Genomic DNA, 13,323 nt, shown 5'->3' on the forward strand with positions numbered 1-13,323 from the left:
ACATATTCAGGGGCACCAAACCTCTTCATAGCAGTAACAGGAGGCAATATTGGAAAAGGCCTCAGCCGCTAACTCTAATTCTGACTTCATTTTGTCAGGGATATTATTGTTGTAGTTCCTGCACTGACAGGACACTGGGCTAGAGTATACCAGTGGTGCCTTCCAGCTCTGACATTAAATAAATAAAGACTGTATTGGATAGAGCAAAAAGACCCAGTTGCATCAGCTACAAGCAGCAGCTGAGTGCTCCCTGAACATGGACTTTGAAATATCTCAATATTCAGCTCAATCATCATAAGGTCTATAAAACTTGTGCTGGTGGAGGAGGAAGCCTTGAACAGCAACATGCCTTCAGTAACTGATCTCCTTTACACAGTTAGAGCATTGTTTATAGTACTTTGCAACTTTAGGCACGTGGGAGAAAACTCGGGAAATGGTCTCTTTTGCGGTCGTCCCCATGAGCAGAGGAAGCCGTGGCAACAGCTGTGTCAAAACTGCTTTCTAGGCACCCATATTTGGACAGAACAGTCAACGCTAGTTCCTTCTCGCTGGTGTTCATAATATTTGTAAACAAGAATCTGGGTTCTTGCATTTACATTGTGCTTGCATTTACATTACATAGAGCAGTTAACACCCGATGTTATTCCCCAGACAACTTCAAAGGGGGGGCTATTTTGAGCTTGTTTTATGTGTAAGGAGTAATTGCCTTCACCTTAATTACTCCGTACTGATGTCTCCTCCTGAGGAGGCAGTCTGCCCCCAGACCCATTTGATAGCACTTGCAAGAGCAGCCAGGATCACACTTTCACAGCCCCCAAATCATTTGTTCCCAAAGAATCTTCTGAGGAAGTGCGGAAGGAGAAGCACAACAGCCCAGGACTGACAATTCAGACTTTTCGAAGGAACTGGCCGCCCATGTCCCATGATTAAGGTGACCAGCCGTCCCGCTTTTGGCGGGACACTCACGCTTTTCCGCAATGTGTCCCGCGTCCCGCGGGGTTTTAAAATTGTCCCGATTAGGCAATGCGCTCCTGCGGCCGGGTGCGCCTCCTGCGCTGCCGCACTGCCTTCTGGGGCGCTTCCCTGTTTCCCGCCCTGTGACGGGGAGTGCCGCAAAAGGCAGTGCGCTCCTGCGGCCGGGTGCGCCTCCTGCGCTGCCACACTGCCTTCTGGGGCGCTTCCCTGTTTCCTGATCAGGGAGCACCGCAAAAGGCAGTGTGCTTCTGCGGCCGCCCGCGCGCGCGTGCCCCGCATTACAAGAGTAAAAATCTGGTCACCTTACCCATGATATAATAAATACACAAAATCCCACAATCCACTTTTTAGTGCAAAATCATGGGAATGCAGAGGTGTTTTTTTTAAATGCAACCCCATGTGTAGAAACTGGTCAGTATAAGATACAGTAAATAACCTTTAATGGCACCGTAAGTGAGTTGAAGAGTGGATGCAATTTGGGATGAAAAAAAATTCCCCTCCAAAATCATGCTTCCATGGCAGAGAAGGTGCATTTTTTTTCTTCTGTTTTTCTTTACTTTCATTATTTATTTTCATCATACATTCAGGCAGAAGAATGCAGATCTATGTGTGTGGGGGGGGGGAGAGACACCCTCCTTTGGCATGCTTCCCAATACAATACAACAACCTTTATTAGGCATGTTAAAATAGGCTCCAGAGCATTACAGACATTTCTGAGGTACAAATCAAAAGTACATTCAAAACACAGACAGATAAACTGTATCTAGCATTGGACGTTACTTAGAAAATTCTGTCACTTGTAAAAGAAATTTTGCTACTTTCCCCAAGAGCATGGCCTCTGTGTTATTTAACAAAAGCTCCACAACAGAGTTGTCAGAGTCTCTTTCAGATTTGTCTAAGACCCGCCCAGGAGAGAAATTCCTGATGCCCACATATCTCGGACAGTCAAGTATAATGTGAGCAAGAGTCTCCACTTGGTTTTTACAGTGTGGACAGACCCGATCCTGGAGAGGGATAGATAGGTAGCGACCCTTTGCAATGGCCGATGGAAAAGTATTGCATCTGGCCCTTGCAATAATCCATCTCTGTTGGGGTTGGCATGCTTCCCTTTCCACATCACTCTAATGGAGGTCAGGTGTCCAATGCCAGAGTTTCCACACCCAGTCATTTTCCAAATAATTTGTAATCTGGTCAAGGGATGTACTCAGGACTGCTGCTCTGTAAGTCATGGCAGCGCCGAAAAAGTCTTCTTGCTCCCTACGTCCGAACTATAAAAGGCTTCTTGTGAGCGCTAAGTATTGCAACATGCTACTGAAATGCCCTAGCTGCAGTGCACCATTTGGTGTTGGATTTCTGACAGGGGATATGTGTTTGTGGCAGTGGGGGAGGGGGGGGAAAGGAAGCCGCTTTTGTGCCACAGAGGACGGGAACTGGGGGCGGGGATGAGTTTTGTTTTGAATGCAACTATTCAGCTGCTGCAAAGCTAGAATCTGGAATCCACGAGAATGTAGACAGAAATGACTAACAGGGACAGCCCCCGATTATTGTACTGAAAAGCATCAGCGTGTGACCAAAGAGATACCAGATGTACAAACTTAGTACAAGGGCTGATTTGGTTGGGTTAACAGACATCATAGCATTGTGGCTTTTGACATTCTTCCCGTTGATGTTGTGAATGCAAAAGCATCCACAAGGAAATTTCTGCTGCATCTGCTTTCCCCTAATCTCCTGTGCTCTGACCAGAAAGGGTCTCTGAACCTAGCATGCCTTTGGCCTTTGATTCTGGAGTTTTTAATTACTGGTAGCCAAGTTTTGTTAATTCTCAGAGTCTCTTCCTGAGAATTAACAAAAATTGGCTACCAGTAATTTAAAACACCAGAATCAAAGGCCAAGGGCATGCTAGGTTCATGGACAATGGACTCCACCCAGACACAGGGTTTGCATTCATTAAGACTGTTGCTGCAGGGAATGCAAATGTGAATCACTCCCTGGACTGAAAAACCCCACCCGTAATTCAATACAGTTAATCACACCTTTGCATTGCAAGTTCCACCCAAACACTTACTGATTGGTTCCCCACCCTGGGACCTGGACATATATACCCCACTAAAAACATTCCCTTCTCACTGGACACAGTGTGTAACAGACTTCTCTCTGTGATACACCTCTGAAGATGCCATTAGGAACAAGATCCACCAGACCATGGCCACACAGCCCAGAAAACCCACAACAACCAAACCTCTAATTATTTAACCTAATTCCCAACAAGGTGCCCATTGGCATCTTCTGGCACAGGCCAAGTGGTTTTAGGAAGTGGGCAAGCCCAGGTGGGATTTTTGCCCATCCTGGCTTCTGATTGACAGTGTGGATTTTCCTAGCAAGCTTGGTTAGATCAGAGGGGAAATACTTGGGGGCAGAAAATTAGCCCATGTGGAGAGATAAGAATCCTATGCCCTTATTGATCCTGGGGGGATCCATTGCTCTGAACTGATGAATAAACTCCAGTTCAGCTTATCTCTCATTGTGATGATTTCCTCTTGACACTTAGGTCAGCAATGGAACACCCTGGAAGATTCAAATGTTCTCTAACTGGGGTTTGAGTGTTATTTTATTTCTTTATTTATATTTATATATCAGATTTAATATATCGCCCCATCTCCAAAGGGCTCTGGGCGGTGTACAACCAATAAAACAATCACATTAAATCATGATCAATAAAACAACATTTTTAAATACCAGCCAAGCGCAATTAAGAACCAGCTCCAACCTCCATCTTAAAATCAGATGATGATGTCATAAACAATGGACTCATCGGGCAGTTGGCATAACATGTACAAGCCCCCAAGGTGGAATGTGGGGTGCAGGGGACAGCTGCGGTTATGGTTTTCAATGTCAGATTTGTGTCCATTTATTCTTTTGCATGGGAACTGATCTATTTGTGCAGTGCAGAGAGTGGAAGGGCACTGCTGACATTTGATGGAGTATACAGCATTGGAAGATGGAAAAGTGAATGAACCTCACATGGGTTGGCTGATATTGTTAGGTCCGGTTATTGTGTTGTCAGAGTGGATATGGGGGACAGTGTTGGTATCTTGGTTTGCTGCAGGCCCTGGTCCCAGAGTCCATGTCCACGTTAGAAGGGTATTGCTGTGGGTGAACAGTTGTTTAAGGTTAGGAGGCTGTCAGGGGGTAAGGAAGGGTTTCCTCCCAAGACCTGTGAGAAGAGAGCATTATTGTCCAGCATAGGTTGTAGGCAAAGGCGTAGCAAGGGGGGAAAGTGCCCGGTGCACCGATGCATCCTCCGCCCTGCCCTGCCCCCGAATGCCCTCAGAACACCCTCGCCATGCCCCCCGGAATGCCCCCGGAACACCCTTGCCACGCCCCCCACAGAGGCGCACACCTGGTGCGTCATGCACCCCCCTATCCCACTGGAGCTATGCCTCTAGTTGTAGGTCCTTAATGATACCTTGAGCCAGTTTGAGCCATTGAAGAGTCACTGCAGAGTACGTGTGGAAGGAGGAATTCCCAACAGGAAAATGCTCTGAAAACTCCATCACCAAGGTTTGTGCCTTTGCGTTCAGTGGGGGGATGAAAGCAACATGGAGAATACTCACCATGAGGAAGCAGCCAAAGAGAAAATACATTTCCTAACTTACAAAGAAGATTGTAGAAAAAGGTTGAAGGAAGCACAGGTCCAGGTGTCTGCCTTGAAAAGTTCAATTCAGAGCCAGTTTCCCTACACAGATAAATATCCAGGCAGACTCACCTACACCACCAGCAGTGGTGAAGGAGGTTAAGAGCTCGTGTATCTAATCTGGAGGAACTGGGTTTGATTCCCAGCTCTGCCGCCTGAGCTGTGGAGGCTTATCTGGGGAATTCAGATTAGCCTGTACACTCCCACACACACCAGCTGGGTGACCTTGGGCTAGCCACAGCTTCTCGGAGCTCTCTCAGCCCCACCTACCCCACAGGGTGTCTGTTGTGAGGGGGGAAGGGCAAGGAGATTGTAAGCCCCTTTGAGTCTCCTGCAGGAGAGAAAGGGGGGATATAAATCCAAACTCTTCTTCTTTTCCTTGTTCTTCTCTCCACAGCTCTTATAAGAGCCAGCGTGGCGTAGCGGTTACGAGCAGGTGGATTCTAATCTGGAGAACCAGGTTTGATTCCCACTCCTCCACTTGAGTGGCAGAGGCTTATCTGGTGAACCAGATGTGTTTCTCCACTGCTACATTCCTGCTGGGTGACCTTGGGCTAGTTATAGATTGTCCAGAACTCTCTCAGCTCCACCTACCTCACAAGGTGTCTGTTGTAGGGAGAGGAAGGGAAAGGAGTTTGTCAGCCCCTTTGAGTCTCCTTTCAGGAGAGAAAGGCGGGGTATAAATCCAAACTCTTCTTCTTCTTCTTCTTCTTCTTCTTCTTCTTCTTCTTCTTCTTCTTCTTCTTCTTCTTCTTCTTCTTCTTCTTCTTCTTCTTCTTCTTCTTCTTCATCATCATCATCATCATCATCATCATCATCATCATCATCCTGGTCAGGACCACCATGCAATGTCAACACATCGGTTTTAAGAATGCTATTAGAAGATCGTGTTTCCGCCATTTCACAGAAGGTAGCTAAATTTTGTACACTGGTACACAACAAGTGTAGTTCCTTATTAAGACAAAGAGCTGTACTGTGTGACGAGGACTGTAATAATGCCTGAAGTTAATGTTATTTATCAATAGATTTTATAATGGATTTACAATTTATATCATATTTTTGTATAAATGGAATGCTATGTATTCACATGTATTCTGTTCTTAAACTATTGGCTGGCCTAAAGGCCGTAATAAATATCTATCTATCTATAACACATCAGTTTAATGCAATGTCTACCATTCTTGTATTCAGCAGCAGGGGTATGGGGACTGGGGGGAGTTTTAAATTGTATTTTATTGTATATACAACATTGAGGGCGAGGGTATAAATCGAATAAATGAATGAATGAATTGTATTTTATTGAATTCTTTCACAATGTTTTGACATTGTCCTTGTTGTATTTTAATTGTTCTTAGCTGCTCTCAGCCCCATGTTGTGCTGGGAGGGCAGAATATAAATCTAAACCAACCAACAAACAATCCTTTCCAAGCAGTTTCACACCTTCTTTTTTACAAGGATGTTAAAACATGCTACTGCCCTCAACAAATGCTATTTGCTTTGCCTCCCTTTCTGTTTTTAGGAATGTAAGTGTAGCCTTCTGGCTGAGACCACTGGTCCGACTGGTCTAGTATTCTGTTTTGCACAGTGGCCAGCCAGTTGCCCTGGAAGGATGGGAAACAGGCCAAACCTTCTCTTACGCCAGTTCAGAGTTTCTTTGCCTCTGAATATGGAGGTTACCCTATTTGTGTCAACTGCCTTCCTGGGCGCAGTCACAGGACCAGACATCCCAGTGATCCTGTTTTTCCAGACCTTGATTAGAGGAATGTGAACTTGTAGGAGCAGCAGTGGCGTAGGAGGTTAAGAGATCGTGTATCTAATCTGGAGGAACCAGGTTTGATTCCCAGCTCTGCCGCCTGAGCTGTGGAGGCTTCTCTGGGGAATTCAGATTAGCCTGTGCACTCCCACACACACCAGCTGGGTGACCTTGGGCTAGTCACAGCTTCTCAGAGCTCTCTCAGCCCCACCTACCTCACAGGGTGTTTGTTGTGAGGGGGGAAGGGCAAGGAGATTGTCAGCCCCTTTGAGTCTCCTGCAGGAGAGAAAGGGGGGATATAAATCCAAACTCCTCCTCCTCCTCCTCCTCCTCCTCCTCCTCCTCTTCTTCTTCTTCTTCTTCTTCTTCTTCTTCTTCTTCTTCTTCTTCTTCTTCTTCTTCTTCTTCTTCTTCTTCTTCTTCTTCTTCTTCTTCTTCTTCTTCTTCTTCTTCTTCTTCTTCTTCTTCAGAACTCCTCTCATACCCAGAAGAATCCTCCTTAACTGATTTTTTTCTTTCACTGGCTTAGTAACATGCAGTTTGGAAACCAACTGTAGAGGAAAAGGGGGATAAGAAAAATCACAAGGGGGGGTTGCAAGAGGGAGAAGGATCAAGCATTTCCCCCCTTCATTTGTTCCACTGTCTTCTCAAGTTGGACAAACAAGAAAACACAGAGTTGGGAGTCTTCCTGACTTCCAGTTCCGCCTTCGGATACATTTGTCTTTGTTGCTTTGTTAACTTTTGGGGAGACTTGTTTACTGCTTATTTGTCTATTTATTTTTTATTTATAAACCCACCTGTCATTCAGAAGCCCTGCCCCCTCCCGGGGATTAGCCACTCAGTAGGCCTCTACCCTTGGAATCTTGTAGCTCAGATGTATCTGTCAAGGAGAAATGATCACTGACAGCCCCTCACCCCATTTTAAAAAAGCATATTTGCTGCTCTTAATGAGAACGAGTTTAGAACTAGCCAAATGTGTGTTTTGTGCAGTCAAATCTCTTCAGACTTATGGCGACCCTATACTGAGGCTGATCGTATTTCAGTTACATTATGAGAAGACAAGAGAATCCCTGGAAAAGACAATAATGCTAGGAAAAGTGAAAGACTTCAGGAAAAGAGGAAGGACTAACATGAGATGGACTGACTCTCTAAAGCAGGGGTCTGCAACCTGCAGCTCTCCAGATGTTCATGGACTACAAATCCCAATTGGCCATGCTGGCAGGGGCTGATGGGATTTGTAGTCCATGAACATATGGAGAGCCGCAAATTGCAGACCCCTGCTCTAAAGGAAGCCATGGTCCTTAGACAGATTCTGTATGGGCCAAAAACAGCTGTGTAAAAACAGTGCAAACCCTTTTACACTGTTTTAAACCGTTTTACCCCGTTTCAAACCATTTTGCACTGTTTTTACATCGTTTTTACACCGCTGTTTTTGGCCCAGACGGAATCCGCTTCAGTTTGCAAGACTAAAGCAAGCCCATTGACAATAGGATGTTTTGGAGGACATTGATTCATTGGGTCACTGTGAATCACTAGCAACTTCACAGCACTTAACATACGCAGCTGAAGAAGTGTCCATGCGCATGAAAGCTTTAACCAAGATAAAAACTTTGGTCCTTTCTGCAGAAACCTTTTAAAACGTTTTGAGTCAGGAAATAAAACGTTTCCTCCTTGAAGTTCTGAATTGTTGCCCACCCCTTAGTTCTGAAAAAAAAAATTCCAGCCTCAAAACATTTTGAATGAATCCTCTTTTTAAATGATTCTTTAGCCTGAAATATTTTCAAAATGTTTTCATTTACTGTGTGTTGTATTTGCTACGTTTTCCATGCCTCTGCGCCAACCCCAAACTTCCTTCTCGGTGCCATTTCATTGTGACGCAGAGCTCACTCCATTCCCCCTTGCCTGTTTATTTGAATAGTTTCTGTCTGTTCTCTATTTTGTGGGGGATAAAGTTTTCAAAGCATCAGTTATACAAAGCATCTGAATTGCAGCAAGAAGCATTGAAGTAATAATTCAGAAAAGGGGGGGGGATATAGTTTCCCCTCCCATATTCACCCCAAGGGTGCAACAGACAAGAAGAATAAAAAGGGCTATTTTTGGCCAGTTATTTGGATTTCGCTTTGGGATTCAGAGATAAATTTGGAACTGGGCAGTGACACTTCCTTTACCAAGTTCCAATTCCACCCCTCCACTATTTTCAAGGGATCCTATTTTCAAGGGATCCCTCCTGTTGGGCATATTTTACATTCTCCCCTTTATTCCCCATTCAGGCAGCAACATACTCATCTGCCCAACTATCTTTGCATATTCAGTGGTGGCGAACCTATGGCACTCCAGATGTTCATGGACTACAATTCCTATCAGCCCCTGCCAGCGTGGTCAATTGGCAGGGGCTGATGGGAATTGTAGTCCATGAACATCTGGAGTGCCGTAGGTTCGCCACCACTGGACTAGATTGTGTGCTTGATTCCTCTGTATGTATATGTTATTCTGCTGGACCAGCTGCTTTGTTCTGAATTGGCGCTCTCTCTCCATTTCTCCTAATTTCCCCTTATTCTAAAAAAAAATGTATTATGCCTCTTTCCATTTCTGGAAATATAGTACTAAGGATGACTTAGGCATATACAGATTTAAAGATCCCCAAAGAAACACAAATTGCTTTAGGAGCCTTTTAAGAAAGGTAGCCACGTTGGTCTGCAGTAGAACAACTAGATTCAAGTCCAGTAGCCCCTTAGAGATGAACAATATTGTGGGATATAAGTTTTCAAGAGTCAAACCTCCTTTCATCAGACAGAAAATGAAGCACGAAGGGACGTTTATTAGGCAATAAAATTCAAAAGGAACTGAAACTGAGTCCTCTTCCGCACACGCAAAATAATGCGTTTTCAAACCACTTTCACAACTGTTTGCAAGTGGATTTTGCCATTCTGCACAGCTTCAAAGAGCATTGAAAGCAGTTTGAAAGTGCATTATTCTGCATGTGCGGAATGAGCCTGAGAAATATTACAATTAGAAGAGAAACATTATTTCAAAACGTTCAACACACGTGAAAGGAACGTGGCCACAGCTTCCAATATTTCTATCTCAGAATTATTCACGCCCACCATCAGGGCTGGAGTGAGGGGGAATGGTGCCTGGAGCAAGCGTGAGCACCCCTGCCATGCCCCCAGAATGCCCCGGGACACCCCCCCTCCCACGTCCCCGCACTGGCGCGCACCCGGTGCATCACGCACCGCACCACTGCCTTGGTGCTATGCCACTGCCCACCATTATGTGTGTTTCCCTCTTTTTTTAGCTAGCTGATGAATCGCTGCTTCTAGGTTTCACAGCTTCGTGCTACGATTCTTCATACCTTGCATAGTCGATGGCTCAAAGATTACCCCCCCCCCCGCCCCAAATAAAGAAACTCACATCAATGATTAAATAAGCAGGTGAGGGGGAATGGATAGTGAGCTCAGGAAATGGCACCAAGGAGGACTTTTGGGGATGGCAGAGAGGTATGGAAAATGTCTTAAAGCAATCACATAGGAGTGAAGCCATTCGGAAAATGTTTCAGCCTAACTAATAGTTTTTAAAGCGGATTCACTGGCTGGAACCTCAAAACCAAAGGGGGGGGGGGAACAATGCAGGAGGAAACATTAATTTGCAGCCTCAAAACGTTTTAAAAGGTTTGTGGGGAAAGAGCCACTGTTCTCCTGTTCTCCAGTTTGGCCACACAACAACCCTGCCTGGTAGGTGAGGCTGAGTGCGTGACTGCTCTATGGTCACCCAGCAAGCTTCCATGGCTGAGTGGGGATTCGAACCCAGCTCTTGTCCATGTCACAGTGGCACCTGCCATTTTGTGTGCTGCAGCAGATTCTCTGTTGGAGATTCCCCACAGAGGCTTCCTCTGCTCGCAGCTCATCCATTAGCTATTTCCCTGTAAAAAGTAGCTGAATAAAGTTTGTTTTGCCTAGTGATCCCGTGCACGTGTCATTTTTCCTTTTTTGTTTTGTTGTGAGGAGGGAAGGGCAAGGAGATTGTAAGCCCCTTTGAGACTCCTACAGGAGAGAAAGGGGGGGATATAAATCCAAACTCCTCCTCCTCCTCCTCCTCCTCCTCCTCCTCCTCCTCCTCCTCCTCTTCTTCTTCTTCTTCTTCTTCTTCTTCTTCTTCTTCTTCTTCTTCTTCTTCTTCTTCTTCTTCTTCTTCTTCTTCTTCTTCTTCTTCTTCTTTGTGTGGGCTGTTTCCTGGCTGCCGCTATATGATTTTTCCTTTTCAAAAAATTCTGTGTTGAATCAATTCTTCATTGCCTCACAGCCTTCTGCTGGACTCTCTACTCCTCGTATGCTCAAAGATTATCCCGCCCCCTCCAAAAATATAAAAGAACAAGCAGAGAAATGCTGCAAATAAATAGGCAAAGGGGAACCGAGTGAGCTCAGAAAATGGCACCCAGGAGGAAGTCCAGAGAAGCAGAGAAGAGTGGGAAATGTAATAAATAGATTGCACAGCAATGGAAGACGTTTTCAAAACGTTTCAGCCCGAGAATCGTTTGAAAACATTTTTTCGAGGCTGGAAAGAAAACCTTTTGGGGTAAAAACGACGCGCTACTCCATGGAGGGAACATTTTAATTTCCTGCCTCAAAACGTTTTAAAAGGTTTGTGCAGAAAGGGCCCTATATAAACTCCAAGGATCCAGAAGAACTGCAGATTCCACGTTGACATTGTGACTGAACTAAATGGCATAAGGGCAGAAAAACCTAGTGCTCGGGGAAGAAGCGAGCAGCCTGCTTTTGGCAGCTATGAAATGCTCTGGGATTACAGATACCCTTGTGTCTCACATGGCTCCTGCAGCTGCGTCCTCTAATTATAGCCTGCATTAGCATCCAAATCCTCTCTGCCCCTTTTCCCAGTCTTGGCAAAGGGCATCAAGTCACGGCCACTCTTGCACAAACACATTTCCCTCCAGGGATGGGCAGGAACTGTGCCCTAGTTACAAACCTTAAGATACAAACGGGTTGACAAACCTGCTCTTAACACAGTTCTACAGGATTTTTTTTTTTTTTTTAAAGAAACCATTCCCAGTAGAAATATATTTCTGTACATTCGAGATGTGGATTCTGCCGCAAGAATGCTTTGGGCGGTGCCAAACCTGTGTCCTCTTTCCAAAGCAGATCGTATTTCCTTGCTTGCTTTATCCTCACAACAGCTAGATCAGCAGCGAAATAGAACTGCTAGCCGAACGCCTGTGTTTCTTTTTGGGGTGCCTGCCGCCCTTCAGACTGGGGTTTGGGTGGCAACGGCTAACTAGTCTGATTTTTAAAAAGGTGCATACACGACTCCCCCTTTATTTTGTTGTGGTCAGTTGCTGGATTGCGTCAGTGCAAGAAATACGGTAGAGAGAGCAGAGACAAAAACAGGCTGTGATGCAACAGCCCGCAGATAGACAGACAGGAAGGGGTTCAAACGTGTGAATAAACAGATGTGCTAACAAACATGTACATGTGGATCATAGTTAATGAATATATCAAGGCTTTAGCTTCTGTAACCTTTGCTCGCTAAGGAATCCATAAGTGCTTAGCAGGACAGTCACGCCTGCAGACACGTAGCAGAAGACTGCAAAACTTGCAAGAAGAAACAGACATGTCCAGTACAACTGGAATGTGTAGGAACTAATGAATTTAGGATGTGGCAATATGCAACCTGTTTTGGAATAGCCTGATCAGTGGCGTAGTGCCATCGGGGCAGGGCATAGCGCCCAGTGGAACGCCGTGAGGAGACATGTCGGGTCGTGGAGGGCATTCGGGGGGGGCATTCCGGGGCAGGGCAAGGCCAGGCGGTGGTGCGGCAGGGGCGCAGGGTGCACGCGCTCCCCGGGCGCAGTTTCCCCTCTCTTCGCCTCTGAGCCTGATTCTTGTTTCTTTCAGTGTATAAAAGACTTGTTTTTGGCAGAGTTCCACAGAGAAACATATAGTGGGCACGAGCCCCGTTTCTCTTGCCGGCAAACAATAAATCTTTGTTTCTGGAACGTTCGATGGTCTAGTTTGGCCCCGAAAATCTGTTAGCTTTGGGGGAGTCACATAACTTTGAAAGACAGTATAGTGTCGCAGCTAGAGTGTCAACCTAGGGCTTGGGAAACCCAGGTTCGAATTTCCAGTCTGCCACAGAAGTTTGCCCGGTGACCTTAGGCAGTCTCTCAATCAAAACTACCCTGGGGCTGTTGTGAGAGCTAAAACCAAGGTTTCTCAGTCCTGACCCAGTTGACGAGATGCCCACCTGGAGAAATAGATTTGGAAAGTTTGGTGAAGTGACCTTTTCGAGATATTATGGACTACAATTCCCATCAGCCTGGTGGCCATGCTGGCAGGGGCTGATGGGGTGTAGTCCACTGCCCTAGATACTCAAAAGGTCCTACCGCAGCTCTAGGGCATTATACCCACTGAAGTCCTCCCCTCCCCAAATCTCACCCTCCTCAGTCTACATCCCCAACATCTCCAGCTATTTCCTAGCCTAGAGCTGGTAACTAGTGGTGGGATTCAGCTGGTTCGCACCACTTCGGCAGAACCGGTTGTTAAAATGGTGTTTGTAAACAACCAGTTGTTAAATTATTTGAAACCCTCCACTGGAACCGGTTGTTAAATCATTTGAATCCCACCACTGCTGGTCGCCCTAATTGCCAACCACCCTTGGGGGTCTGGAGATCTCTTGGAATCACAGCTGATTTCCAGACTACAGAGAACAGTTCTCTGAGAGAAAATGGCTGCTTTGGAGGTTGGAGTCTTTGGGGTTTGACCTAGCTTGAGGTTTCTCTGGTATCCAAATCCTGCTCTCCTCAGGCTGTGCTCCTCAGGATTTCTAGGTATTTCCCAGCCTGGAGATTGCACCCCTAGTTGGCAACCTTACAAATTTCAGTCCATCTAAG

This window comes from Sphaerodactylus townsendi, linkage group LG17, assembly GCF_021028975.2.
Source record: "Sphaerodactylus townsendi isolate TG3544 linkage group LG17, MPM_Stown_v2.3, whole genome shotgun sequence".
NCBI classification, from domain to species: Eukaryota; Metazoa; Chordata; class Lepidosauria; order Squamata; family Sphaerodactylidae; genus Sphaerodactylus; species Sphaerodactylus townsendi.